At 42.8% G+C, this 27561-nt stretch overlaps 1 pseudogene; it reads left to right on the plus strand.

The window, feature by feature from the left end:
• Positions 1 to 256: 256 nt before the first annotated feature.
• LOC114886888 lies at positions 257 to 27561 on the plus strand (annotated as a pseudogene).

The raw sequence follows: 27561 nt of genomic DNA on the forward strand, positions 1-27561 counted from the left end.
TCGATGTGAAGACTTAGCACTCTAAGGTGACCCTTTCTCCCCAGTTAATCTTTACATTTGATGAATTTGAATCAGACTCACAGGAGGATATTTCAGAAACTTGACAAAATGATCCCCAAAATCACATGGTAGAATCAAGAACACAAATACCTAAAACAATTTTGAAAAAGAAGAACAAAGAAGGGGACCTCCCTTGGCCATCTATGAAGATGAATTCAAAGCTGTAGAAATAAAACCAGCATGGCGTGGCCCGGAAATGGACAAGTTAACCACGGGGAAGATGGCAGCCAGCGTCAAGAATGCGGGTGTGGTGGAGGTGGCATTGGCAGTCGGGGGAAGGGGGAGGCCTTGGGGAGGGAGGGCTACTGGCTACTGTCCACTTCTACAGGGAACAGAATAAAGGAAATGGGTTGGAACTCCAAGAGGGGTGCAGTTTAGGTAAAAGGAAGAGGGTCAGGTCCCAGGCCAGATGAGTAAAGCAAACATTGGCGTTTCTCACTGGATAAGTTGGAGCTTCTGTTTTGAGGGTCCCAGGGCTTGTCCGTCTCTCTGTGTTCTGTGTGCAGTTTCCCGGTTTGATAAACATATACCACTGGCTTCTTGGGACAGGTGGTGCTGTCAGCCCCCTGATTGCTGTATCAGCTGAGCGTCAAGCATTTTGACATGGCACTCCCCACTTAGCGCTTCTGTGATCTCGCAAAGAGTGGCCTGCTCAGCAGGGTAATGGGAACATTTCTGGACAGTGATGTGTCATCATCTCTGGGCAAGTGGCAGGCAGTGTGGACATGAAGAGCAGATGCTCATTTCCCTGGCCCTCACTGAGAGAGCCACGTGCTTCCTGTCGCCAGTATCTGACCACTTCCGTGTACTGACCTCCAGATCTGGACACAGAGTGACACTGACACGTGACTCCCACAGACGGGGACCCCCGCTGAGAGATACACAGTGCCACACTGGCACAGGAACACGCCCACACTCACAGCCTGAGTGCAACCCTCCCCAGACTTGCTGAGAGGACATTTGGGTGAGATTTGGTTTCTCCTGGCTAAATTCCATGGCTGGGACCTTTTCTGGTGCTGGGAGCTGGCTTGGGGGTGGGAGACACTGTGCCTTCAACCCTTCCCACAAACACCATGCACACATACACGTGCTCTGTGACACGGTTAGTTTTATGTGTCAACTCAGCTGGGCCAGTGCATGCCCAAGATATTTAGTCAAATGTTATTCTGGGTGTTTCTGCAAGGGTGTTTTTGGATGAGATTAACATTTAAATCTGTGGACCCTGAGTAAAGCAGATTGCCATCCCTGATGTGGTGGGCCTTTTCCAATCTGTTGAAGGCCTGAATAGAACAAAAAGACCAGCCTCCCTTGAGCAAGAGAGACTTCTCCTGCAGACAGCCTTTGGATTTCATCTACAACACTAGATTTTCTTGTTCTATAGAAGATGGCCTTTGGATTCAAACTACAGCATCAGCTCTCTGGGGTCTCCAGCCTGCCAGCCCACCCTGCAGATTTTGGATTTGCCAGTCTCCGTAATTGCGTGAGCCCATGCCCCAAAGCTTTATAAAAAAATCTTTTTATTTTATAGATATATGTATACATGTATATATATAATATTATGTTCACTTCCTATTGGTTCCCTTTCTCTAGAAAACTGACTAGTGCGCGCCCCTGCACACACACAGTTTGCCCTTGAGGCTGTAGTTCAGAATGGGATTTGGTAACATAAGTGTCTCTCCCTCCCCCAATCCCCGGCTTGCACACCTCTGCCTCGCACCTACCCACGTAGCCCCTGCAAAGCCCAAAGATAGATAGGGATGGAGGTAGGAACTCTAGTCCCATCATCCCAAGAGCAGACAAGGGACCCTGGGGCTGACGCTAGGAGACCCATCTGGAGGAGCTCAGCCCGCTCTCCATTCCTGTAGTTTCTTTAGCCTTACCCAGCCCTCCTGGGAAGTTCCCAGAGGGCACTCTGAATTACCTCTCCTGCCTGGGGGACAATAAGGCCTTGACAAGCTCTCATTTCTCTAGCTGATCCTCTTCTCTGCTCTGCCTCCCTCCCTCCCTCCCTCCCTCCCTCCACCCCCACATCTCCCTGTCTTCATTTCCACTCCGCATACACCTGGGCAAGGTAATCACTGATGTTCTCAAACCCTGGGGAAACAGACCCCTGGTCTCAGTGTAAGGGAGGAGCCAGACCAGGAGTCAGAAAGCAGGTCCCTGAGGTTCACATCACCACTGCCTGCCCAGTGACCTTGTACCTGTCACCAAGCAGTGTCCTTTTCCTCACCCATGATGATCTCCACAGGTGGGCTTTAGGGGGACCTCTGCCCTGTCCCAGCTGGAGTGTCGTGGAGAGAGTGGCGAGTGTGTCGGGCACTGGTGGGGGCACGATGAATCTTTGTTGAATGTCATTGAATGATGGAGTGACAGAAAACCTAGATTTGAGACCAATGGTGTGACTTTTGCCAAACTCTAGGCTCCCTTAAATCTCAATTTCAGCAGAAATGAGTATCTCAGAAATGACCATCTTGGGAGGCCACACTTGTGAAAGGAGCGTTTCCCCTCAAGGTGGTCTAATTTCCTACATAGGACCCAATCCTTCTACAAAAACTTACACGTTCAGGGCCATATTTTCTCAAGAATTACCTGACATTTCCTGAGTGTCAGGCATTGTGCTAGACTCATAGCCATCACACGTCATCATCTCAGCAGTTCTATGCAGGACACTTCGTAATCAGTGTTTCACATGTGTGGAAGGTGAGACTCAAATGGTGAAGTGACCCTTCCAAAGTCCCAGAGCTAGGAAGTGCCCGAGCTGGGATCTGAACCTTCACTCATTCATTCATTCACTCACAATTCCTCCAGGCTCTGTGCTGACATGGGCGTGCAGTAGGGAATCAGGACCACAGGGCTCCTGCATCCTCAGAGCTTAGATCACAGAGTCCTGCCCAGAGCCGCTCCAATCTCCCCCGCCACATGCGCTCTAGGACACCACAGTCGCAACACTGATTCTAGGTCTTATGACGGCTCTTGGTCTGGGGTAGCTGTCCTCTGACCAAGGCCAGCAGGGCCTCTGCAACCCTTTGGGGTCAGGTTGGGGGGACCAAGTAGGCACTTAGTCCATGCGGTATGACTCCCATTGGTCATCTTGCCTTCAAACATTTGTCTAGATGCTGGACACCCCAATTCCAGAAGTCCAGGGTGGGGCGTAGCATCCTGGCATCCGTTGTCCCTGAGGAGTTGGAGCCCAGGACAGGCACGGTTGAAGGAGAAAAGAGAGAAGGCAGGAGGTAACCACGGGTGTTGGGCACCCTGGGGTGAGATGGAGCAGATCTGACCATATGACTCCACGTCTCTATCCTTTCAGTGGCTCCCCTTGCTGGAAAGTTAAAGAGCCAGCCCCTTAAGTGTCTTACAAGTATCCCCAGATAACTCCAGCCAATCCAGGCCACCCCCAGACTAGGTTAGGAGCCCATGCTTTCAGTGATTCTATTCAGCAGATTTTATTCTAAATATCTGATTGTGCCTCTGTCCCCAGCAGTCACCAGATTCTGGGGTCCTCCAGGGCACAGGTCACCAGGCCTCAGTGCAGGGGCCTGGCACACAGGCAGTATTTAAGAAATAGTTGCTGAGTGAATGAGTGAACACAGAGCTGAGTGAGCATTCCTCAGGCGGCTGAGTGTGAGCCCTGGAGGCTGGGCTCAGAGTAATGGGCGCCTTCCTCTGGCCACCTCTTCCAGATGGTCCCCAGGCCAAGCACAGCTTCCCTCTTCCCTTCCAGACTCCATAATTAATGCAGCACCTTCAGTAATAAACATGCACCTCGTGGCCTCCAATCTTTCTCATTAGGGCCGAGGCAGACTGTTCATCTCCTTTTCCTGGTGCTAATGAATGAATCATGCTGCCCAGCAGATGGCCCTGTGCCGTCCTGGGGTGAACGTGCTCCCGTCCTTTCAGGATCTGGACCTAGCGGCCAACACAGCCCCCACGTTGGATGGACACAGGCCCAGAGTTGGTGTCTTTGGGTGAAAGGTGGTCTAGGTGGCACCCCAGCCCTAATGGGCTTCAGGATTAAGCATCAGCCTTCAGCCTGACACTCAAGGCCCCTGCAGGCTTAGTCTCCACCTGCCACATTTGACCTTTTGTTCTCTAAGCACTTCCCTGCAGAGCACTCCTTCCTCCTCCAGGAGTTCATTTGTGAAGTTCCCTGTTATTGATATCTTTTCCTTATATGTCTCTTTGAAGCTCATTCATTGCAAAAAAGCCTATGAAAGTGACACCTCTTCCATGAAGCCCTCCTTGATCACATCAGGGCAGAGTTCCCAGGTCCTACTTGTACACTTGGCATAGAATGTCTTCTGGCCTCAGCTCTGTCACTAACTGTGTCACCTTCCCTACCTGGGTCTCAGATTCCTTGTCTTTAGAGGAAAGAAAATCCCCCCAGAGATTTTTGTGAGGTTTAAATGACCTTCATTCGATGACCATCTACAAACATTTATTCTGTATTTAGTTCAAAACATGCAGGACTAGGTGCAGAGAACAAAAAGGTGAATAAAATGTAGCTTCCCCCTCAATTAGCTTGTAGTTCAGTGTAAAATAATCTAAACAGTAATAATAATAATAGCAATAACTTCACATTTATGCTTTCCAGGGCACATTGGGCTAAATGCTTTATATACAGACAAATATAAAGATCATAATATCAAGTACTAAAATGCTTTGAAATTACATAAAGTCACAAGAAAATTGAAGATGATCTTGTTACCACGATTTATCGTTAGATATCTGTCTGTCTTGACTCTCCATTTAGGCTGTAAGCTCTAGGAATCAGAACAGGACTCATGCTTCTTTGCGGTTTCCATGGTGCTCTCAGCAAAGTGCGTCTCCATCCATGACTGTCTGCTGATTGGTTACTCCCTTTCCAGAACCTAGAGGACCAGATGGCATGCTACCTGGTCAGAGGTAAATGCCATTGGATGACCGGTCAACAGGACCTACAGAGGTCATTTTGTCCAGCTCCTGCCATCCACCAGGCCCAGCAGGTGAGAAGCAGTTATCCTTCCTTGAAAGGCTTCAGAACAGAAGTGTCTACTTTTCCCAGTAGGTCCTGAATTCTGACGTGTTCTTTGAAAATTCTTGGCCTCATGTCCCTCTCCCAGATCTTCTCTCCTAAACACCCTTCGACTGCAAAACGTGCCCTCAAGTCCTCTGTCCTCACTCGCCTTCCGCTCTGCAGCACCTCCTCCCCAACTCAACTGCCGTCCAAGGCCGTCAGCCACTCCAGGTCCCACCTGGCGGGAAACACATCCCTGCTAGGTTGGTGGGAAAGACCAAGCATCAGAAGGCCTGGATCGGGTCTGCTTGTGGAACTGCCCCACCTCCAGACTCCAATTCTGCCTCTGAAACAATGAAGATCATCTCCTGTCCCTGCTCGCTTACTGGATCATTGAGAGGATCATATGGTCTGTGTGTTAACGGACTTTACCACCTGGATCATGTGAAACAGAGTTGTCAGGTCATTATTACCTGCATTTTAAAGAGAAACATCTAGGTTTTGAGTTTTAAGTTCAGACCAAGTTCAGACTCTTCTTCTTTTCTGGGAAGAAAAGTAATATGGGGACACCAGGATTGCTCAGCGATACCCTACAAGTAAGCACAAGTCTTTGGTCAGCCTGTTTCCCTGCTCCATCACGTGGGGTAGGAGGTAGGCACTGCAGGAGGGTGGGAGGGGGAAGGTGAACTCATGTCGTGCTGGGCAGGAGAAGGAGCAGGTGGGGAGAGGACCGCAGTGTCTGGCCAAGGGCACGATGCTCCTCCGGGCCCAGCCACTCTCTAGGTCACTTCACAAAAGGTCATCGCACCTGCATGGAGAATTTTCCAGCTTTTAATGAAGGCACCGAGGCAGTGCTTTGGTAAAGTTCAGCCTCTAATCCCCAATTAAGGCGCTAGGCCTTAGCTGTGTCCAGCACCTGGTTGCTGATGGCGATAGTACTTGTGTCTTTCGCTCTCTCTCTCACACTCCCTGGTACAATTTCCATTGGGAGGAGGGTCCTTTGTCAGGCTCCTGATGTCCAGAGACCTCTCCGCAAGGTGATGTCTCAGAGTGTGAGTGGAGAAACCGCTGGGCTCAGCCTAGCCTCCAGCTCCCCTCCTCCCCTGTCCCCCCTGAGCCCCTCCCTTGCTCCCTTCAGTGTCCCCACCCTAGGTCCATTGTGGTCTGAGGCTATTTATTAAGAACCTACTCTGTGCCAGGCACTTTGCATATATAATCATTTAATCCGTAAAACGAGCTTTTGAGAAAGACTGACCCCCACCCCCCCTTTCACCAGAGGGAGAGCCAAATGTCTTAGAAGGCAGGATTTGCTGCAGCAAATCCACAGATGGGAGAGGACGGAGCTCAGACTTACTCTGGGTCTGTGTGACCCCAGGTCCTTCACCACATCAGTTCCCCTCCACGGTTGATGCGACATGGGCTCTGCAGGGGCTGGGGGCTTAGGACAAAGCAGGATGACCAGGTTGCTATCGAGCAGCCTATAACAGCAGTGATGGCTGACATTTTTGATCAAGTGGCTGGGCATTTAGTAGATGGTGAGTTTTTACATGAAAACAATATATTCAGGTACTGTCTCAGCACATTACTACCCATCTCATTTAGCTTCACAATAATCCTGCCAGATAAGTAACTGTATTCCCATTTCATAGATGTACAAACTGAGACACAAAATTTCTTTCAGTTTTATTTTTTTTATTGAAGTATAGTTGATTTACAATGTTGTGTTAATTTCTGCTGTACAGCAAAGTGATTCAGTTATACATATACAATCTTTTTTTAATATTCCTTTCCATTATGGTTTATCATAGGATATTGAATATAATTTTCTGTGCTATACAGTAGGACCTTGCTGTTTATCCATTCCATATATAAAAGCCTACATCTGCTAACCCCACCTCCCACTCCAACCCTCCCTCCTCCCCCTCCCCCTCCCCCTTGGCAACCACCAGTCTGTTCTCTATGTCCCTGATTCTGTTTCTGTTTCATAGATAGGTTCATTTGTGTCATATTTTATATTCCACATATAAGTGATATTGTATGGTATTTGTCTTTCTCCATCTGCCTTACTTCACTTAGTATCATAATCTCTAGTTGCATCCATGTTGTTGCAAATGGCGTTATTTCATTCTTTTTTATGGCTGAGTAGTATTCCATTGTATATATGTACCACATCTTCTTTATCCTTTCATCTGTTGACAGACATTTAGGTTGTTTTTGTGTCTTGGCTATTATAAACAGTGCTGCTATAAACATTGGGGTGCATGTGTCTTTTTGAATTATAGTTTTGTCTGGATATATGCCCAGGAGTGGGATTGCTGGATCATATGGTAATTCTATTTTTAGTTTTCTGAGGAACCTCCATATTGTTTTCCACAGTGGCTGCACCAACTTAGATTCCCACCAACAGTGCATGAGGGTTCCCCTTTCTCCACACCCTCTCCAGCCTTTGTTATTTGTAGACTTTTTAATGATGGCCATTCTGACCAGTGTGAGGTGGTACCTCACTGCTGTTTTGATTTGCATTTCTCTAATAATTAGTGATGTTGAGAATCTTTTTATGTGCCTATTGCCCATCTGTATGTCTTCTTTGGAGAAATGTCTATTTAGGTCTTCCACCATTTTTTGAATGGGTTGTTTTTTGTTGTTGTTTGTTTTTTGTGAGTTGTATGAGCTGTTAGTATATTTTGTAAATTAAGCCCTTGTTGGTTGCATTGTTTGTAAATATTTTCTCTCAATTGAGCAACAGAATAACCTGGGAATGTTTTGCAAAATATACGAGCCCCTTCCGCCCTCCAATCTCCTCCATCCCCCTCCCCATCCTCTAATAACTCAGATTCAGTGTGTTTGCCTATAGTTTGAGTTTGTGTGTTTTGAAAAAACCTCTCCAGGTGATTCTGATGTGCAGGTCTGGTTAAGAAAAATCAGCAAGTGGATGAATGAATGAAACATATGAGCTAATAGGAGGGGTTTTAGTTGGGAACCAAGAAACTGAAGAAGTAAAGACAGATGAGCCTTCTTTATGGTTTAGGAACTTGGTAAGGATGATCTTCTACTAGTCTTCTTTCTTTTCACTCAGTTGGCAAAATAAACAGCACTTGCTGGGGAAGAAAAAAGTAGCTCTTTCCCCCTTCCTGTCACTCCTTCTCCTTCTTTCTAGGAGAAGTCAATAATTGCCCAGAAACAGGAGTCTGGCCTTTTCTCTTTGGGTTCCAATTTGCAGGTCGCCATGGTTTTCTTGTTGTTAGCGCATAGATTGGATTGGAAATTGAGGTCATGGTGAGGAGAGGGAAACTACAAATGGGAGGAGGGATGAGCCAGTGGGGATTTGGTGATTGATCCTCCGTGCTCGGCTCAACCCAGCAGGACCTTGGAGTCTGAGGAACTGTTGAAGCCATTTAACCTAGGGAGTAACAGAGAAAGTCAGGGATGAGGGTGAAGAAAGAAAGAGACCAACCAGTCAGCCCCTGCAGGTAGCATGGAGTGACCCCTGTTGACTCATCTGCTACCAGAAGGGGGCACAGTGGCTTCTCTGCTCTGCAGGGACACACATCTTCTCCTCCGCCTTCAACAGGCAGGCAGCGGGAAGCGAGGGGTGTGAATCAGGGACACAAACCAAGTCCAGGAATCTGTAAACCACCCAACGGCTGGGCTTACAGCAATTTTTAATAGAAACAGCAAAAGACAACATACATAAGAACAACAGAACTACAGAAGTGGACCTTTGACTATCAATGTCAATGATCTTTTCTGCCGTGGTGGAAACGTTCTACGCTGGGCTGTCCAATAGGCTACACACCACACTTGAAGTGTGACCAGTACAGGGAGCTGACTTTTAACTTTTCTTTCATGTTAGTGAATTTAAATTTAAACAGCCATGTTAGCTGGTGGCTGCCATAGGGCATAGTGCAGGCCTATGCAGAGAGCTGAATGGGTGGGGAGGGAGGAGCTTGAGCCTGGGGTGGGCGAAGAGACGGAAAACACCGGCACGTAATTTGGGCAAAGATTTCAAGTCCCTGCTGTGTGGAGTGGAATACTGGATAAAACATTTTCCCTCACAGTGAGAGCCAGGCTCTCTGAGCTGTGTCTTCTTGAGATCTTGGGCTGATGCAGAGAATTCGCGTTCTCATGGCGCCTCCAGCACCATGTGGGGAGGCTACCACTGAACCCTGCAGCACTCAAGGGAGAAACGATCTGTTCTTCCATTGCAGCAGTTCTCAAAACACTTACCTTACGTTGGTGCAGCCACTACAGAGAACGGTATGGAGGCCCCTTAAAAAACTAAAAATAGAGCTACCATACGATCCTGTAATCCCACTATATCTGGAAAAGAAGAAAACTCCAACTCAGAGAGATACATGTACCCCAATGTTCATAGCAGCACTGTTTATAATACTGAAGACATGGAAGCAACTTAAATGTCCATCAATAGATGAATGGATATGGAGGCCGAATAAGATATTTCGTACACAAAGAAATTTGAAAAATTGACCTCCTGTGCTATACCTTAAGCTATTTATGGAAATAATCGAGCAAAATGAGGCAATAAACCAAGAAGGAAGGTAATAGGGGATTCAATGCAGAGAGCAGCTAGTCTATATTGGAGAGGCTTCTGTTGATTGTGTGACTGAGAGCTTAGAAACACCTCGAGGCATATTGTACTTACTAGGCATTAGGCACTGTTGGAAGGGAGGAGGGAGAGGAAGAGAAGGAAGTTGAGCTCCAGAGGACAAAAGGCTATACTGACATAAACATGAAGCAAACTAAACTATTGTTGATTTTTAACCTACCAATGGTGGGCAAGAGAAGAATCCACTTAAACTTAACACTACAGATGTCCCCCTTTCAGTGACACACAGGGGTAATGACCACCTATCTAATTTGTTGTCCAAACCAGAAATCTAACAATACTGGTCTCCTAATAAAAATAAGCATGAAGGTAACATACACTGGGTGTCTCCCATGTGCCTGTACATGCATCTATATCTATCTCACTTAAACCCCATAACAGCCCCCAAGAGAGGGACTCTGAGTGTCCCCATGCTACTGGTGGAGAAACAGATACAGGAAGGTTCAATAGTCTATCTACTTAAGATCACACAGAGGGTGGGAGAGCCCGTTTTTAAACCATCTGCCTCCAACTCCAGGTGCCAGGAGCCAGACTCAGCCTACAGGTCTCTTCTGCTGGCCTGGAGGTGAAACCACGTGTAAGGATTAGTCAAATCCTGTCTTCACTCCTCAAGGTAGCTTGAACACTTGCACGTCCTCCAAGTAACATGTAGCATAAACAATAAGATGTTTGCCCCGGTATTGTCCAGGAACTTGGAATCAGCTGTCTAGTTAGGCTGAGCTGGTTAAGACTGGAGAGAACCACCGATCTTCCACCTGGGCAAGTGCCTTTTGACCTCCTGCCATCAGAGGGCCGAAAACTCCAGCCTGAGAATGTGCTGAGCCCCGTAGCCTAGTTACGCCAGCTCAGAACAATGATGAGCACAGCTTTTCCCAATCACCTTTCCTCATGCTCCCCGTGCCTCATACTGCCCTGCTTCTTTATTCTTTATCCCATAGGTACCCCAACCCCCTTTGGGGAGACGGATTTGAGACCTATTCTCACGTCACTTCCTCGCTTGGCTGCCTTGTGAATAACCTCCTCTTGGCTGCAAAAAATAAAAAATAAAAATAGATGAATAGATAAAGAAGATGTGGTATATATACACATGGAATATTATTCAGCCATAAAAAAGCATGAAGTAATGCCATTTGCAGCAACATGGATGGACCTAGAGATTATCATACTAAGTGAAGTAAGTCAGACAGAGAAAAAGATGATATCACTTATATGTGGAATCTAAAAAAAGTGATACAAATGAACTTATTTCTTAGAAAACAGAAATAGACTCACAGATTTTGAAAACAAACTTATGGTTATCAAAGGGGAAAGAGGGGGAAGGATAAATTAGAAGTTTGGGATTAACAGATACACACTACTATATATGAAGTAGATAAACAAGGAACTATTGTATAGCATAGGGAATTATACCCAATATCTTGTAATAACCTTGAATGGAAAAGAATCTGAAATGTGTATACGTATAACTGAATCACTTTGCTGTACACTTGAAACTAACACAGCACTGTAAATCAACTATACTTCAATTAAAAAAAAATGAAAAGAAACAAAACCCTTAGCATAAAGAAGTCACTAAAAGAACAAGCCTCTCTTTCTGGAGCAAGGGCAGAGCTGGGATTAGAGCTCAGAGCTGTCTGGCTCCAGAGTTCCAGACTCTTGGCTCTATGCAGCCACTTCTCAAACTGGTGTCCAGACCACCCTGAGTCAGAATGAGTTATTAACTTGCTGAGCGGTGTTGAGAAAAATCACTTGATCTCTAAACCTTATCTATAAAATGAGGGAGTCAGACAGCCCCTGAGACACCCAAGCTTCTTTCTGGCTCAAAAATACTATTTCTAAAGCATTTAAAATCCCCCTCTAGACACCTGTTGAAGTCAAATGGGCAGTGGATTTGCTTGTCTCTCACGACAGTGAGCTTTCCTTTCGACCCTAATTATCCTCGACGTTAGTTTTATTTATTAATATTATCATTACTATTAGAACAGATTCTATTTTCTGTGGCTCAGCCTGGATCACTCCCAGGAAAACCACTGTCAGCTGGAAACTTGCACAGTCTGGCCCTGAAACCAATGGGGCTCACATAGCAAGCACTGTTATCATCTCCCTGCCCTTCTCTCCCCCTCATTTCTTCCTTACCTTATTGCTTTTCCCCCGTCTTCTCTTTTTCCATTTCCTCTCTTCCCTCCCCCACTCTTTCCTCTAGCTTCCTCTTTCTCCCCTTCTTCCTCTCTCCCATTCCTGACCCTGCCCAGGTCTCCACCACCCCTGCCACTCCTGCCTTCTCTTACTCAGGCCCTGGGAGCCCTCACTGACCTGGTTTCATGTTCTTCCCAAGCCACAGACTAAGCCACACTTTGGTGAGTAGGTGGGAGGGTGGAAAGGCTGGAGACACTACCTGCACCCTCCTCCTCATGCTTTTTTAGCATTTATGTCTCCAAATGCAACAAGAGCCTGGCCATGGGAGCGGCTCTTGTTGCTAATGGAAACCAAAAAAGGAAAGGAAAAAACCTTCCAGCCTGTTATGGACTAAATGTTGGTGTCTCCCTCAATTCATAGGTTGAAATCCCACCACTCAATGGTATTAGGCGGTGGGGACTTTGGGAGCTAATTAGGATTAGATGAAGTTATGAGGGTAGAGCCCTCATGAATGGGATTAGTGCCCTTATAAGAGTCAGGAGAGAACTTGCTTTTTCTCTCTCTTTCTGTCACATGAGGCTGTAAGGAGAAATTGTTTGTTTGCAACCTGGAAGAGAGTTCTCACCAGAAGCCAAGCATCCTGGCACTATGTTCTTAGACTTGTAGCCTCTAGAACCGTGAGAAATAAGTTTCAGTTATTGATAAACTACCTGGTCTGTGATATTTTGTTATAACAGGATGAACTAAGTCACAACCAAACCAACCCCCCAAAACCCAAATGTTCCACAAGGCATTGGCAGTGATGTTTGGGAACTGGGAATCAAAATGGGGCGTTTACCTGCTGTCTTCCAGCTCAGAGAGGGGGACCTGCTGTCCAAACTCAGGGAGACTCATCTCACAGGGAGGCAAGCAAAGGAGGAATACAGACCTGGGAGAAGCCAGCACCTTCAGCAAGGGAGCCCTGAACTCTTCAACCTGTGGTTCTAGGCTCCACAGGCTGGCTGCCTCTCTGTCTGGAAGCCCTCAACAGGGCAGCTGCAGCTTAGGCTGGAGACCTCTGAGTCTGCATTTCCCATGTGCCTCTATCCTATTTCCCCTGTCCTGGGATACTGAGAGAAAAGCCCTGGCTTTCAGGGCCTGTGCTAGCTCCGCTTGGCACATGGCACACTCATCTGGCAGTCCTGCTTGCCATCACACCTGCTGCGGCCCCCGTGCTACAAGGAGCGCTTCTCCAGAGTTAGGACTTGGGACTCTGGTTGCCTCTGTGACAAACCCCCCCACCACACCACCCCCATTCAAGCCCTATTCCTCTTTGTCAGCGGTAGCTGAGAAGCAGAGGAGGGGAAGAGCTGTTTTCTCTAAGTCTACAGAGCCAGTCTGGAGGAGTGAAAAGAACCCTAAGTCTGGATTCCTGGCCAGTGCTACCACTTACCAGCCCTGTGTTCCCTCCAAGCCTTTTTTTTTTCATCTGTGTAATGAGAATGGAACACCTCCTTCACTGGGGACCTTATGAGGATTGAAGGGATAATAGACACCCCTTTGTCTTGGACAGTGGATGGGTAATTTGGTTAGCCTGGAAGCTGGGGGATGGACTCAATGACCTCTTCAGGTCACTCACTGCCTTTCTTGGGAATCTATAATTCTAGGGAAACTTAAGTGAGTCCAGAAATGACTGTGCAACTGGCTGAGGTAGGTGAGGCTTAACAGCTCATTACTTGTGTGGCTGACAAAGCAACGGGGCCCTCAAGCAATTTTGAGAGTCAAGAGAAGGTGCCAATAATGGGCATCTCTTTAGCATCTGGAGCGAGTTTCTCAGGCATCACACGTCAGTTTCCAGCGAGCTCCTGCTGATTTGTTTTTCAAGGTGGTGTGGTGTGGAACGGCTGCGACGCGCTGGAAAGGGGAGGACAAAGGGAGCGTTGTGACTTCTGAGTTATGTCGATACTCAGCCAGAAACAAAGGCACTTGTTATGCAATCGACATAATGGGAAGGGCCAGCCCAGGGCAGCAGTCTTGAACTGTGGAGCCGTGGAGCAATTTCACCAAGGGAGATAGAAGGAAACTAACTTCAGCTTCCAGCTTTAGGTAATGGCGGGGGAAGTGGCTAAGCCGAAAGAGACTGGCCAACCTTCAAGAAGAGGGATGTTCTCAGTGACCACCCACCAGAGCCACTAGTGGTTACTAGTTCAGGGTTACTAGTCTGGGCAGGAACGTAGACTTGAGGGCGATAGGTGATGAGTACAGGGCTATAAAGAAAAGGCAGGTGATAGGTCGGTTTTGGGGTGTTCAGGAAGCCAGTTGAGATAAAGCATGAGCTAAGTCTCAAAGACCAAGGCTGGTATGGATACCAGGAGGGTCAGAGCTCACAGTGCCAGTGAATAGGAGGCACCTCCCCAGAGAAGCTGCCTGCTGTCCCTTTCGCTATCATCTCTGAGCGGTTAGCCGGGTTGAAAGATGCTGGAGCCAGAGACAGAAGGCAGAGGCTTGCTCAGGACCAGGGCAGAGCTGTTAGGTGGCCCTCAGGTTGGGACTTTCTTGTGGAAGAAGAAAAGACATCCCGCACTTTGTGATGGGTGGTTTATTTAAAGAAGAGTGATGTCCTGTACTCTGTATCTGTCGAGGAAAGAGGGTCTAACAGAGCAGGAAAACTGCCAGTGAAATTCAGGGGAAGGGTTTCTTGACTATGAAGACCGTGAGCATGTGAGCAAGAAAGTTAGGAGATTTCTTTTGAAAGAGGCAGCGTGGCCGGCAGGATGGGAGGGGTTTCAAGGGTCTTTAAAACACAGGAGTCTTTCTTTCCACCTGGGATGGTTAGGGGTAATTTGTCCTGTAGGGATGGGGTTGCAAATCACCTCTCTGACTGACAGGTTCTACAATCTTCTGATCCACCTGTACGTCCCCTGCTGCCTAAATCATCTCACCAGACTCAGCCTATATGATAGGGGTGGGAGACTTATCAGCCATACAGCTTATCACAACAGATCATATTCCATCTAAATATCCCCAGGACTGAGCTGCATGAACATGGGAGTCATCATTTTCCGATTTTCTTGAATAATATTTCAAATATCATGATATTGCCTCCTTTTTCACTGTGCTGCTATGTGAAACAAGCCAGCCTTCTCTCGCTCTTTGCGTCTGTTTCTGTCTCTGTTTGTCTCTCTCTCTTACATACACACACACACACACACACACACACACACACACACACACCAATCAGAACTTAGCCCTGGACCAGATCCCTAAACTTAGTCTGCAAATCCTGATGTGTTCATTGGCACAGGGCACACTTGGTCCATTTGCATAAGTGAATCAAGACAGTTATTACCAGGACACTGTTGTGATGGTTCTTCCCTTGGCTTCCTGCCACTCAAGTTGTCTAAGGACCACATTCTTCAGCGACATGCAGAGATAATAAAAGAAGGAGCGTCTGGGGTTGTGGAGAATAGAGCAAGGAGGGCAGAAGCAAGTTTCTTGCTCTCTTTTCATCTTCAGGGAAGACTGAGAAAACACTGCAATCATGATGACTATGGTCACCGTTGCTGCGCCCCTGCTATGAGTGGATACGTACATGGGGATGTCGATAATGACAGCTGTCACTCTTGAGTATCTGTGGTATGTATCTTACACACATCACTGCATTTACTCCTCTCATCAAACCTAGGAGGAAAATATCATTATTCCCATTTTACAGTTTTTCCATTTTACAACAGACATCTTTTATATAGGGTGAGGCATCTGCCCAACCTCACAGGCAATAGAACATCCAAAATTTCCAAACCCAGGTTATTCTGGCTCTAGAATCTGTGTACTCACTTACCCACCTGCTGTTTCTCATTCTGCTGGGCCCCTGAGACCCAGATTCTCAATGAACAAATACCAGTTTCTTCACTAGGCTTACACTCCAGCTCAGTTTTTATTCCCATTGTTGTTCAGCTGTCAGGAGAAGGGGATGAGCACATTTCATCCCTGCAGCATAAGGCAGAAAAGGCTAAAAGTGGAAAACAATATAGATTTACCTCATTTAAATAACAGCAACATAGTATTGCACAGATGGACCACCATTTATAGTGAAATAAGTAAATATATACTTATATATGGGCATTTTATTTTTATAAGAGTCCCCAAGGTGGAATTTCTGAGTCCACATGTAGGGATGTGTATGTGTGTGTGTGTGTGTGTGTGTGTGTGTGTGTGTGGTATTTTTTTTGCCACTCTTTTTTATTTATTTATTTATTTTTAACATCTTTATTGGAGTATAATTGCTTTACAATGGTGTGTTCGTTTCTGCTTTATAACAAAGTGAATCAGCTGTATGTGTGTTTTAAATGCCATTGTTACTGTGGTAATTGCTCATCTAAAGCGATTTGATCTTTTCTGTGGAATTATCTAGTCATGGAACTTCTAGGAATGGAACTACTATTTGAAACGGAGTTGACTTATCCTTGTTCTAAGTGAATATTTTTATAATGCTCTTTTTTTCCTCCTAACATTTAAAAATTTTCAAACATGCAGCAAACTTGACATAATTTTACAGTGAACATTCATAAATTCAGCACCTCGATTCCACCTATCATTAACATTTTACTGTACTTATTTTATTATGTATCTGTCTATTTATCCAAGCCTCTAACCATCCATCAAACAAATTGTATCCCAGGCCTGTGCTAATAAAGTACCACAGATGGGGTAGCTTAAACAACAGAAATTTATTGTCTCACAGTTCTGGAAGCTGGAAGTCTAAAATCAAGGTGTTGGCAGAGTTGGTTCCTCTGAGAGAAAAATCTGTTCCAGACCTCTCTCCTTGGCCATCTTCTCTCTGTATCTCTTCACATTGCCTTCCCTCAGTGCAGGTCTGTTTCCACGTACAAATCCTCCCTACCCCTGCCCCGCCTCTTTTAAAGACATCAGTCATATTGGATCAGGACCCATCCGAATGACCGACCTCATTTTAATTTGGTTACCTACTGACCTCATTTTAATTTGGTTACCTCTGTAAAGACACTATCTTCAAATAAGGGTACATTTTGAGGTGCTGGAGGTTAGGACTTCAATACCTGAATTTTGGTGGGACAAAATTCAACCCATAACACCAACTTACTTTTTGATACATTTCAAAGTAAATTTCAAACGTCTGTCCATATCCTTCTAAATACTTCAGCGAGCATATCCTTGAGTTCTATATTTGTTTATAGTTTTATGTAAAATTCACATGTAATAAAATGCTCAAATCTTAAGTATACCTTGGAGGTTTGATAACTGTAAGCACTAGTGTAATCCAAATTTCTATCAAAATATAGAACATTATCATCATTCCAGAAATTTCCTTTGTGTCCCTTTCCAGATAACCCCTGCCCTCACAGCCCATGTAAGTATATTTACAAGTTTTAAAATATATTGCCAGTTGACTTTCTAAAATGCTAGTAGAAATTCATAGCCCCACCAGCAATGAATTAAGGGCTCATTGCTCCACTTGCCCACTTGTTACAATAGTAATAATGAGAGCTGACGTTGGCTGCTTATTCTGTGCAAGGCTCTGTTCTAAGCTTTACTTGATCTAAATGCTCATTTCTTTCTCACAACAGCCCTGTGAGGTTTGATTACTACCCTTATTTTAAAGATGAAGATACTTAGGCACAAAGAGGCTGAAAGTAACTTGCCAATGTTTACGCAGTAACTTGAGATTTGAATCAGGCAGTTTATTTGGAATCAATATTCTTTAAATTTATATTTTGCGGATCTAATGGGTAGAAGTGGTATTTGATACCTGCTTTAATTTGCATTTCCATAACACAATGAGATTGAAAGTTTATTGGCCATTTGGATTTTCTCTTCTGTGAATTATCAGTTGCTATCATTTGCCCATTTGCCTCCTGGGCTGTTGGTCTGTCTTACCAATTTGTAAGATCTCTTTGTATATTAAAGGTATTATCTCTTAAATATATAATTTTAAATATTTTCCCTATATTATTTTCTTTTCAATTTTCTTATGATGTCTTTTGCCATGAACTAAAAAAAATTTTTTTGTATGGTTAAATATTCCATCTTTTTCTGTTTCCCTATATGGCCATTGGAGTTTAGTATTTTAAAGTTTCTACGCTTTTCTTATAAATTGTATTCCTCAATATTTTACAGTTTTTGTCCCTTTTGGAAATGGGATTTTCTTTCCATTTTTATTTTTCACTGATTATTTTTGAATACAAAAAAAGAAAGTGAGTTTTATATATTTATCTTTTATCTATCACCATACCAGGTTATCAATTATAGAAGTTTTTATTTTTTTAATAGGGTCCCTTGAACCTTCAAGCTATAAGAGCATCACAATTTCAAATAAAGATAATTTTGGCTCTTCTACTTTTTATATGGATTAATTAATTTGGGGGACATTAGCTAGACTCTCCCAAATAATACTTAATCTTGGTGATAGTCCTGCCTGTTCCTGATTTTAATGGAAAAAGCTTAAAATTTCACTGTTTAGTATAAAGTTCATTATTGTTTTAGATATCCTTATTATGTAGAAAATAATATGTGAAATGCATGACATATATGTAAAAGCATAATAATGAAATGAATACCTGTGAACCCACCACCCACTTAAGAACTGCAACATGTTGGCTGCAATATTGTTGGCTCTACCTGCTCCTTCTCTAGACTATTTCTTTCCCTCCCCCAGATCCAATAAGATAACTACTAATTTGCTATTGCTTTCAGGAAAATATTCTTTATTACACTCGGTTGAGTTCTTTTATTCCTATTTTACTGAGCACTTTAATTAGGAATAGATGTGAATATTTATCAAATGCCTTTTCAAAATCTCTTGTTATAACCACTTGGTTTTTCTCTTCTGATTGGTTGAAGTTATAAATTAATAGATTTCTTGATGTGGAACCTATATTAATATTCCTGGAATAGCTGGAATAGTCCCTACTTGGTTTTGCTATACTGAATCTTTTCGTATCATTGAGATATCTTATTTGCTATTATTATGTTTATAACCTTTATATCTTTCTTTATGGTAAAATTAGTCAATATTTTAATATTTTGCACTATGTGAGATTTTGCTATTAAGTTCAACCAGCTTTATTATTCATGAAATAAGTTAGATAGCTTTCCACTTTTTCAATGGTCTGGAATATTTTAACTAACATAGAAATGATCAATTTTTTAAGGGTTAGATAGAACTTGCCTATAAACATATCTGAATATGAGGTCAATTATAATGGTACATCTTTAGCTATCTTTCCAATGTCTTAGACAGTTATCGTCTGTCCAGATTTTCTTTCTTTCTTTGGGCCAATTTTGGAGGTGCTATTTGTCTAGAAAAATTAGTTTCCTTTAAAGTTTCAACTATGTCGCACATAATATTCATTTATTGTATATATTGCATATTTGTGGTTATTTATATCCCTCTTTTTCCCCCAGTATTGTGTACTTTTGCTTTTTCTCTTTTGTCTTTATCAACTATGCAGGGATTCTTCTATAATTTTTTTCTCAGAAAATAGCTTTTGCCTTTGTTTACTCTCCTAATTTTTTGTTGTTGTTTTCCGTTACATTAATTTAAACATGTATATTTATTAATTATTTTTCTACACATTTTTGGTTTATTTTGTTATCATATCCTCTAATTTTATTAGTTGAGTACTTAGTTGATTTATTTTTAATTTAATTAATAATAAAAGGGGAAATTTAAGACCATTAAAATTTCTGTGAGTAGGTTTAGCCCTATTGGATAAGTTTTGATACATAATATTTTCTTTCCAATTATTTCCTATTTATAATTTAAATGTAGTCATTATTTAAGAAAGTAACAATTGTATCTGAAATCATAAACACAAAATTGTACCTTACTTTCAGTTAGTTGTTATATTGCTAGGGTTTTATCCTTTTTATCCTTGTTACTTTTTCTCTACTTGATTTGTCAGATTTACAAGAATTGTATTAAAACCTTCCACTGTTTTTATTAATATTTCTTATTTTTAGAGGGGCTTAAAAATTTATGATTTGGCTGCTGCGATGATTAATTTTATGTGTCAATTTGATTGGCCATAGAGTGCTCAGATTAAACATTACTTCTAGGTGTGTCTGTGAGGGTGTTTGTGAATGAGATTAGTGTTTGAATCAGTGTGGGGCATTATCCAATCTGTTGAGAGCCTGAATAGAACAACAGGCAGAGGAGGGAAGAATCCATCCTCTTTTGTCCAAATTCACTGGACATCTCATCTCATCTTCTCTGGCCCTCTGACTACAATTTACAACATTGGTTCCCCTGGTTCTCAGGCCTTCATACTTGGACTGAATTTTAGCACTGGATTTCCTGGGTCTCCAGCTTGCAGATGACAGATCGTGGGACTTCCCAGCCTCCATAATTGTGTGAACTAATATGCATATTAATTCTGTTTATCTATCTATCTGTCATATATATATATCTCAGGTCAGGACCTGTGTCCACAGTGGAAGGAGGGGGATTACATGGGCTGAGAGATTTTCCCTAATGAGTGAGTTGTTTGAAGCACATAATGGGCACCCCAGCGCTCAGGTCTGACACCAGGAAGGTAAGTCCCTTTGGCTTGTTTGCAAACCAGGGACTTACAGGAGGGGCTGTAGGAAACCTACATTCTGCTTGTGAAGAGTGCACACATACTTGCTTACTTCTGGGGATGAGGTGGAGGAAGGAGACTGAAACAGCTTAGGGATCTGGCCAGTTTCTCATAACTGCCCCAGCATGAGTCCCAGCCCACTCAGCGCACCCACTCAAGCACCTCTGGCTTCAGCACAGCTCCACACTAGGGAGATGCTCTGGCTCACACTTGACTCTGACTCTAGCCCCTCCATCTCCAGCCACACCTCCCAACAAAGTGATAACTGCCAGCACACCCTGGGTGAAGATGTTACCTTTGGTCACTTCAGATCCAGCTCTCCCACTAAAGCCACTGTGCACATATAGACCACATAGGGATGCTCCCACATAAGGACACCCCTTCAAGACAAGGAGAGATAATGGTTTCACCTAATTTAATAGAGACAGAGAAAGTTAAGCAAAATGAGAACACAGAGGAATTTGTTCCAAACGAGAGAACAAGAAAAAGACCCTGATAAAACAACTAATGAAACAGAGATAAATAATTTACCAGATAAAGATTTCAAAGCATTAATAATAAGAATGCTAATTGAACTAAGGAAAAGAATAGATGAACACAGTGATAATTTTAACAGGGAACTAGAAAATATGAAAAAGAATGAGTCAGAGCTGAAAAATACAATACCTGAAATGAAAAACACACTAGGAGGAAATAAACAGCAGACTGGAGATACAGAAGAATGCATAAGTGATCTGGAAGTTAGAATAATGGAAGTCACCCAGCAGAGCAGCAAAAAGAAAAACAAATGAAGAGAATGAGAATAGGTTAAGGAATCTCTGGAACATTAAATGTACTCACATTTGCATTATAGGTGTCTCAGAAGGAAAAGAGAGAGAGAAAGGGGTTGAAAATGTATTTGATGAAATTATGGCTGAAAAGTTCCTGAATCTGAGGAAGGAAACAGATATCCAGATACAGGAACCACAGAGAGTTCCAAACAAGATGAACCCAAGACATATCGTAATTAAAATGGCAGAAGTTAAAGATAAATAAAGAATTCTAAAGGCAGTAAGAAATTGTCCATCGACAGATGAGTGGATAAAGATGTGCCATATATATATACAATGGAATATTACTCAGCCATAAAAAGAAACGAAATTGAGTTATTTGTAGTGAGGTGGATGGACCTAGAGTCTGTCATACAGAGTGAAGTAAGTCAGAAAGAGAAAAACAAATACCGTATGCTAACACGTATATATGGAATCTAAGAAAGAAAGAAAAAAAAGGTCATGAAGAACCTAGGGGCAAGACGGGAATAAAGACACAGACCTACTAGAGAATGGACTTGAGGATATGAGGAGGGGGAAGGGTAAGCTGTGACAAAGTGAGAGAGTGGCATGGATGTATATACACTACCAAACGTAAAATAGATAGCTAGTGGGAAGCAGCCGCATAGCACAGGGAGATCAGCTCGGGGCTTTGTGAGCACCTAGAGGGGTGGGATAGGGAGGGTGGGATAGGGAGGGTGGGAGGGAGGGAGACACAAGAGGGAAGAGATATGAGAACATATGTATATGTATAACTGATTCACTTTGTTATAAAGCAGAAACTAACACACCATTGTAAAGCAATTATACTCCAACAAAGATGTTAAAAAAATACTATTGAAAACTTAAAAAAAAAAGAAAGTGAAAACATATGGATTAATCATCATGTTTGAAAATGTTTCTAAATAAAATCTTCCTGAATCAATATCAATCTAAATTAAGATGGGAAGCAACCGATGAAAATATACTGAGACAAGTTATTACCACCCTGAGTTCAAGATAACCTTCTTTTTCAATTTTATATGGGATAGCGTATACAGAAGTCTATGGAGAAAGTCTATAGAGAAGAATAATTTTGTCTAAGAATAAGTAGAATTTGTTTTTTTAGCTTAAGTGTAACATATCAACATCAAGTTAATCAATACTAAGTAAAAAAAAAAAATTTGTTTCCAAAACACACAGTCTGTATGAGAAGACCTGAATGGATATTTTTCCAAAGAAGATATATAGATGGCCAAACAGGCAGATGAAAAGATGCTCACCTTTGCTAATCATCAGGCACATGCAAATCCAAACCACAATGAGATATCACCTCACACCTGTCAGAATGGCTATCTTTAAAAAGACCACAAGTAACAAATGTTGATGAGGATGGGGAGAAAAGGGGACCCTAGTACACTATGGCTGGGTATGTAAGTTGGTTCAGCTACCATGGAAAACAGTATTGAGATTCCTCAAAAAACTAAAATAGAACTACCATATGATCCAGAAATTCCACTCCTGGGTACATATCTGAAGAAAATAAAAACACTAATTCGAAAAGATACATGTACCCCAATGTTCATAGCAGCATTATTTACAATAGCCAAGATATGGAAGCAACTGAAGGAATGGATAAAGAAGATGTGATAGATCTAGATTTAGATCTAGATCTGTATATCTATCTATCTATCTAATGGAATATTACTCAGCCACAAAAAAAAGAAAATTTGCCATTTGCAACAGCCCTGATGGACCTGGAGGGTATATGCTTACTGAAGTAAGTCAGGCAGAGAAAGACAAATACTGTATGGTGTCACCTATATATAGAATCTAAAAAATAATCAAATAATGAATATAATACAAAAACAGACTCACGGATATAGAGAACAAGTTAGTGGCTACCAGTGGGGAGAGGGAAGGGAGGAGGACCAAGATAGGGGTAGGGCATAAAGAGGTACAAACTACTATGCATAAAATAAGTAAGCTACAGGATATATTGTATAGTGCATGGAATATAACCAGTATTTTATAATTTTAAATGGAGTATAATCTATAAAAATATTGAATCACTGTGTTGTACACCTGAAACAAGTATAATATTGTAAATCAACTGTACTTCAATTAAAAAAGAGATATCCACTATATTTTCCTTGGTTTAATTTCTGCTTATTCTCTTTTCCTCTCATTAATTGTGATGTTTTATTATGCTTTCTGATTATCTTGTTGATTACCTTCCCATTCCTAACAGTCAGAATTACACTGATCACTTCTATTACACCAAAATTCTGTTCTCATTATTGTCATAATCTTGCACAGCCTTTCTCCCAAGATGAGCCCTAGTGGTCTATAATATAGCTATTGATATAATTCTGCTGCCTTCTAATTGCAGCGTTGCAGATGAGAAATCCAAGGTTAGTCTGATTCTCTTTCGTGTGTGTTCCCTTCTTCTCCCTTCCCCCTGCTTTCTGTTTGACAGCTTTCAATATTTTTGTCTTTACCCTTTGAGAAGATTCAATATCATAATTTAGGAATTTCACTAGGATATTTCTAGGTGTGTGTTTATTTTCATCAGTTCTCACTTAGTTTTTTTTAAATGTCATTTCAACCTTCAATTTCAAGTCTATCTGGAACTCAGGAGAAACAGTGTTTTCCATTTGTTCCCCCTCTTTCCATCCAGATATCCTATTCTTTGCTTATTAGGTTTCTTGGATCTTTATCCAATTTGATTATCTTTTACTTTTTTGGTTTTGTTTTGTGCCTTGGCTTGCTTTTATGAGGCATTTCTCTTGATTTTCTAGATCTCCAATGTGATTCTCAATTGTAACTATCTTGTTTCTCGTTTTACCTATTTTATCTATTAAATATAGAGGTTTTGTTTTGTTTTCAGCTTCTGAAAGTCCCTTGGTGCTGAAACTGCATCTTTTTTGAGAGTCCTCACCACCTTTTAAAACTAATATTCTCATATGCTCTTCCAACAGCCCTCCTTCAGTGGGAACCACCTGCTCTACACCTCCTATTTAATCATTCCGCCTTAAGATTCCAGAGTTCCCTTAAGTGATTTGTAATTTTGCTTTGCCTTTTTATGGTTTGTGATCCCTTCAGCCCCATATAGAGCAGGTTGTTTGCGTTTCTTCTAGCGGTGTCAGAATGACAGGTGATAGAACATACAATGATTTTTGCTTTTCTGAACAAGAGATGATTGGACTGGCAACTATCACCCCTCTGTTGATTTTCTAGAAGAATATTTCCCTGCTCTTAGGTCTACCAACAGAAGGTACTTGGAGAAATTCCACCTGTGCAGTTCCCTTCTTGGACCACTAGAAGTAGCAGGATCAGGCAGATCCTCCTTTCTAGAATCGCACAATGCAGGCAGTTAAAGCCTCTCTTTATCCCCCTTTCTCCCTTGATAACCATAAATTTGTTTTCTACATCTGGGATAAATAGGGAGATTGGGATTGACATATACTCACTACAAATATAAAATAGGTAACTAATAAGGACCGACTGTATAGTACAGGGAACTCTACTCAATACTCTGTAATGACCTATATGGGAAAGGAATCTTAAAAAGAGTGGATATATGTATACATATAACTGATTCACTTTGCTGTACAGCAGAAACTAACACAACATTGTAAATCAACTATACTCCAATAAAAATTAATTTAAAAAAAGCCTCTCTTCAAGCAGTTCACAGCCTTCTGCTGGTTAAGTTCCCCCCACTTTTCCGAAAACCACAAAAATACCCAACTTCTTCCCAGGCCTGAGGAAATGAAAATCTATTCCTCTGGAACCTTGGCTCTTGCTTGGATCTAAGGATAATAAAGGCCACTCTCTCTCCTCACAACCTCTGAGATCTCTAATGTGCCCTCCAGATGCCACCAGTTTAGCTGCCTTGGGCATGGTATCATTGCATACTGTTTCAGGTAGCTGTAGCTATTTCATTTTCAATGCTATATAGTATTCTACTGATGAGTATAATTTATTCATTATACAGTTGAAAGACTTTGGGGTTATCTCCAATTTGGGGCCACTGTAAACAATTCTCTGCAAATATTCCTATAGGTGTTTCCTGGTGCGCATGAGCAGGCATTTTTCTACAGCAGGGCAGTCTGCTACTCCTAGGGTGCTCTAAGACCTTTTCAGGGGTTCATGAAGTCAAAACTTTTTATAAGACATGATTTGCTTTTTCTCACTGAGTTTACATTTGCACCAATAGTACAAAAGCAATGGTGGTAAAACTACTTAACGTGAATCAAGGTAGTGGCACTACTCCACTAGTAGTCATTGTATTATTCATCACAAGGTACCACAGTTGAAAAAAAAAGCCAGTTCCCTTTAAGAATGCCCTGTATAAGTAGGAAAAATTACTAATTGTATTAAACCTTGATTCTTGAGTAAATATCTTTTTAATATTCTGTGTAGCATTGAAAAAATATCAAGTATATAGGAAATATTTAAGAAGGGCAAAACTTCTACAAGGAAAACTCTGAAACTTCATAGAAGGACATTGAGTAAGATACATAGATGGAGAAATATACCACATTCATTAGAAGGCTCAATATTGTAAAGATGTTAATTCTCCCAGTGTTTATTCAAAGATTCAATGCACAGGGATTGCTGACATTGTTTTACATTTTTGCAAAACTCTTTAACATCTGGCTTGATGGAAGATAGCAGGATTCCTAGGTACTTGATATTTTTTGATGCTGTAATAAAAAGGATGTTTCACAAATGTTCTCTTAGTGGCTGATACAGAAGAATATCATTGTTTAAAAAAATATTAGCTTTGTACCCAGCTAATGTACTAAAGTTTCTTTTTTTTTATTATTAATTTATTTATTTATTTATTTTTGGCTGTGCTGGGTCTTCGTTTCTGTGAGAGGGCTTTCTCTAGTTGCGGCAAGCAGGGGCCCCTCTTCATCGTGGTGCACGGGCCTCTCACTATCGTGGCCTCTCTTGTTGCAGAGCACAGGCTCCAGATGTGCAGGCTCAGTAGTTGTGGCTCACGGGCCTAGTTGCTCCGTGGCATGTGCGATCTTCCCAGACCAGGGCTCGAACCCGTGTCCCCTGCATTGGCAGGCAGATTCTCAACCAATGCGCCACCAGGGAAGCCCTAAAGTTTCTTATTAATGCTAATAGTTTAACTGTAGATTTTTCCAGATTTTCTAGGTACACAATAATTTCACCAGTGAACCGTGGCAGTCTTATTTCTTCATTTATGATCTTTGTACCTTGCATTTATTTTTCTTACCTTAATGTACTGGGAGGATCTCTACTACAATGTCAGACTGCAATTGTTATATCAGGCATCATTTTCTTTTCTGCCATTTTATAGCTTTTCTCTACCACATCAGGAAGGCTGTCCTGTTCAGAGAGTCCTGAGCTGCACCACTGCCACCACCATCTTAGTTACTATCACACTCTGGAGGAGCCACAGCTGCTACAGCTGGACCCAGTCACCATCACCACACCCATGAGCAGCCAGGCGAGACCCAGCACCGCACAGTCTGGCCCTCAGTGACGCCCATACCAAACCCCACACCTGGAGCAGTGGGTGAAGGGAGCAGTGGGTGAAGGGAGCAGTGGCCCCAGCAGCCTCATCTAGGAGGCGCCAAGAAAGTCATCACAATGAGGGTTTTGGGAAAAGTAAAAAAAGCTCAATATAAGAAACAGATATGGTTTCATCAACAGGAAGATGTTTTTGCACACCAGAATGCCAGAAAGGAAATCCCAGGAACTACCTTTGCAGTGTAAGATGTGGAGAGACTGGAGTTTGATGTTGTTGAAGGGGAAGAGGATGCAGAAGCAGCAGATGTTACAGGTCCTGGTGGAGTTCCAGAGCAAGGCAGTAGCAGAGCATAAACAGTGCTTATAGACCCTACACGTGTGGTAGGGGTCCACCACATGATTACCAGCAGAATTTTCAGAAGAGTGAGAGTGGAAAGAAAGGGATTGAAGAGGGCTCCTGAAGGCCGGGCCCAGCAGCACCATCCCTACCGCAGGCACCTTACAGAGACCCTATGGGCACCCCACACAGTAGTCCTGTGCAGGGAGAAGGGAGGAGGGTGCTGGGAACTAGAGTGTAGGAGAACAAGGTAGACCCGTGAGACAGGACATGTATCAGGTTATTGACGGTGATTCTGCAGGGGCTCTTCTCGCAGAAGACAGCCTACAGAGGATAGCAATGAAGAAGATAAAGGAAATCAAGAAGAGGAGACCCCAGGTCAGCAGACACCTCAACGTCTATTCCACAGAAGACGCCCAGAAAACCCACTACCACAAGGTGGCAAAGAGACAAAAGCCACTGAGAGTTTGACTGCTTCTGAGGCCGAGCAGGCCATGGCTGAGTAA

This window comes from Monodon monoceros, unplaced genomic scaffold, assembly GCF_005190385.1.
Source record: "Monodon monoceros isolate NGI ecotype Baffin Bay Population unplaced genomic scaffold, NGI_Narwhal_1 Super_Scaffold_7, whole genome shotgun sequence".
In the NCBI taxonomy this organism is placed as follows: domain Eukaryota; kingdom Metazoa; phylum Chordata; class Mammalia; order Artiodactyla; family Monodontidae; genus Monodon; species Monodon monoceros.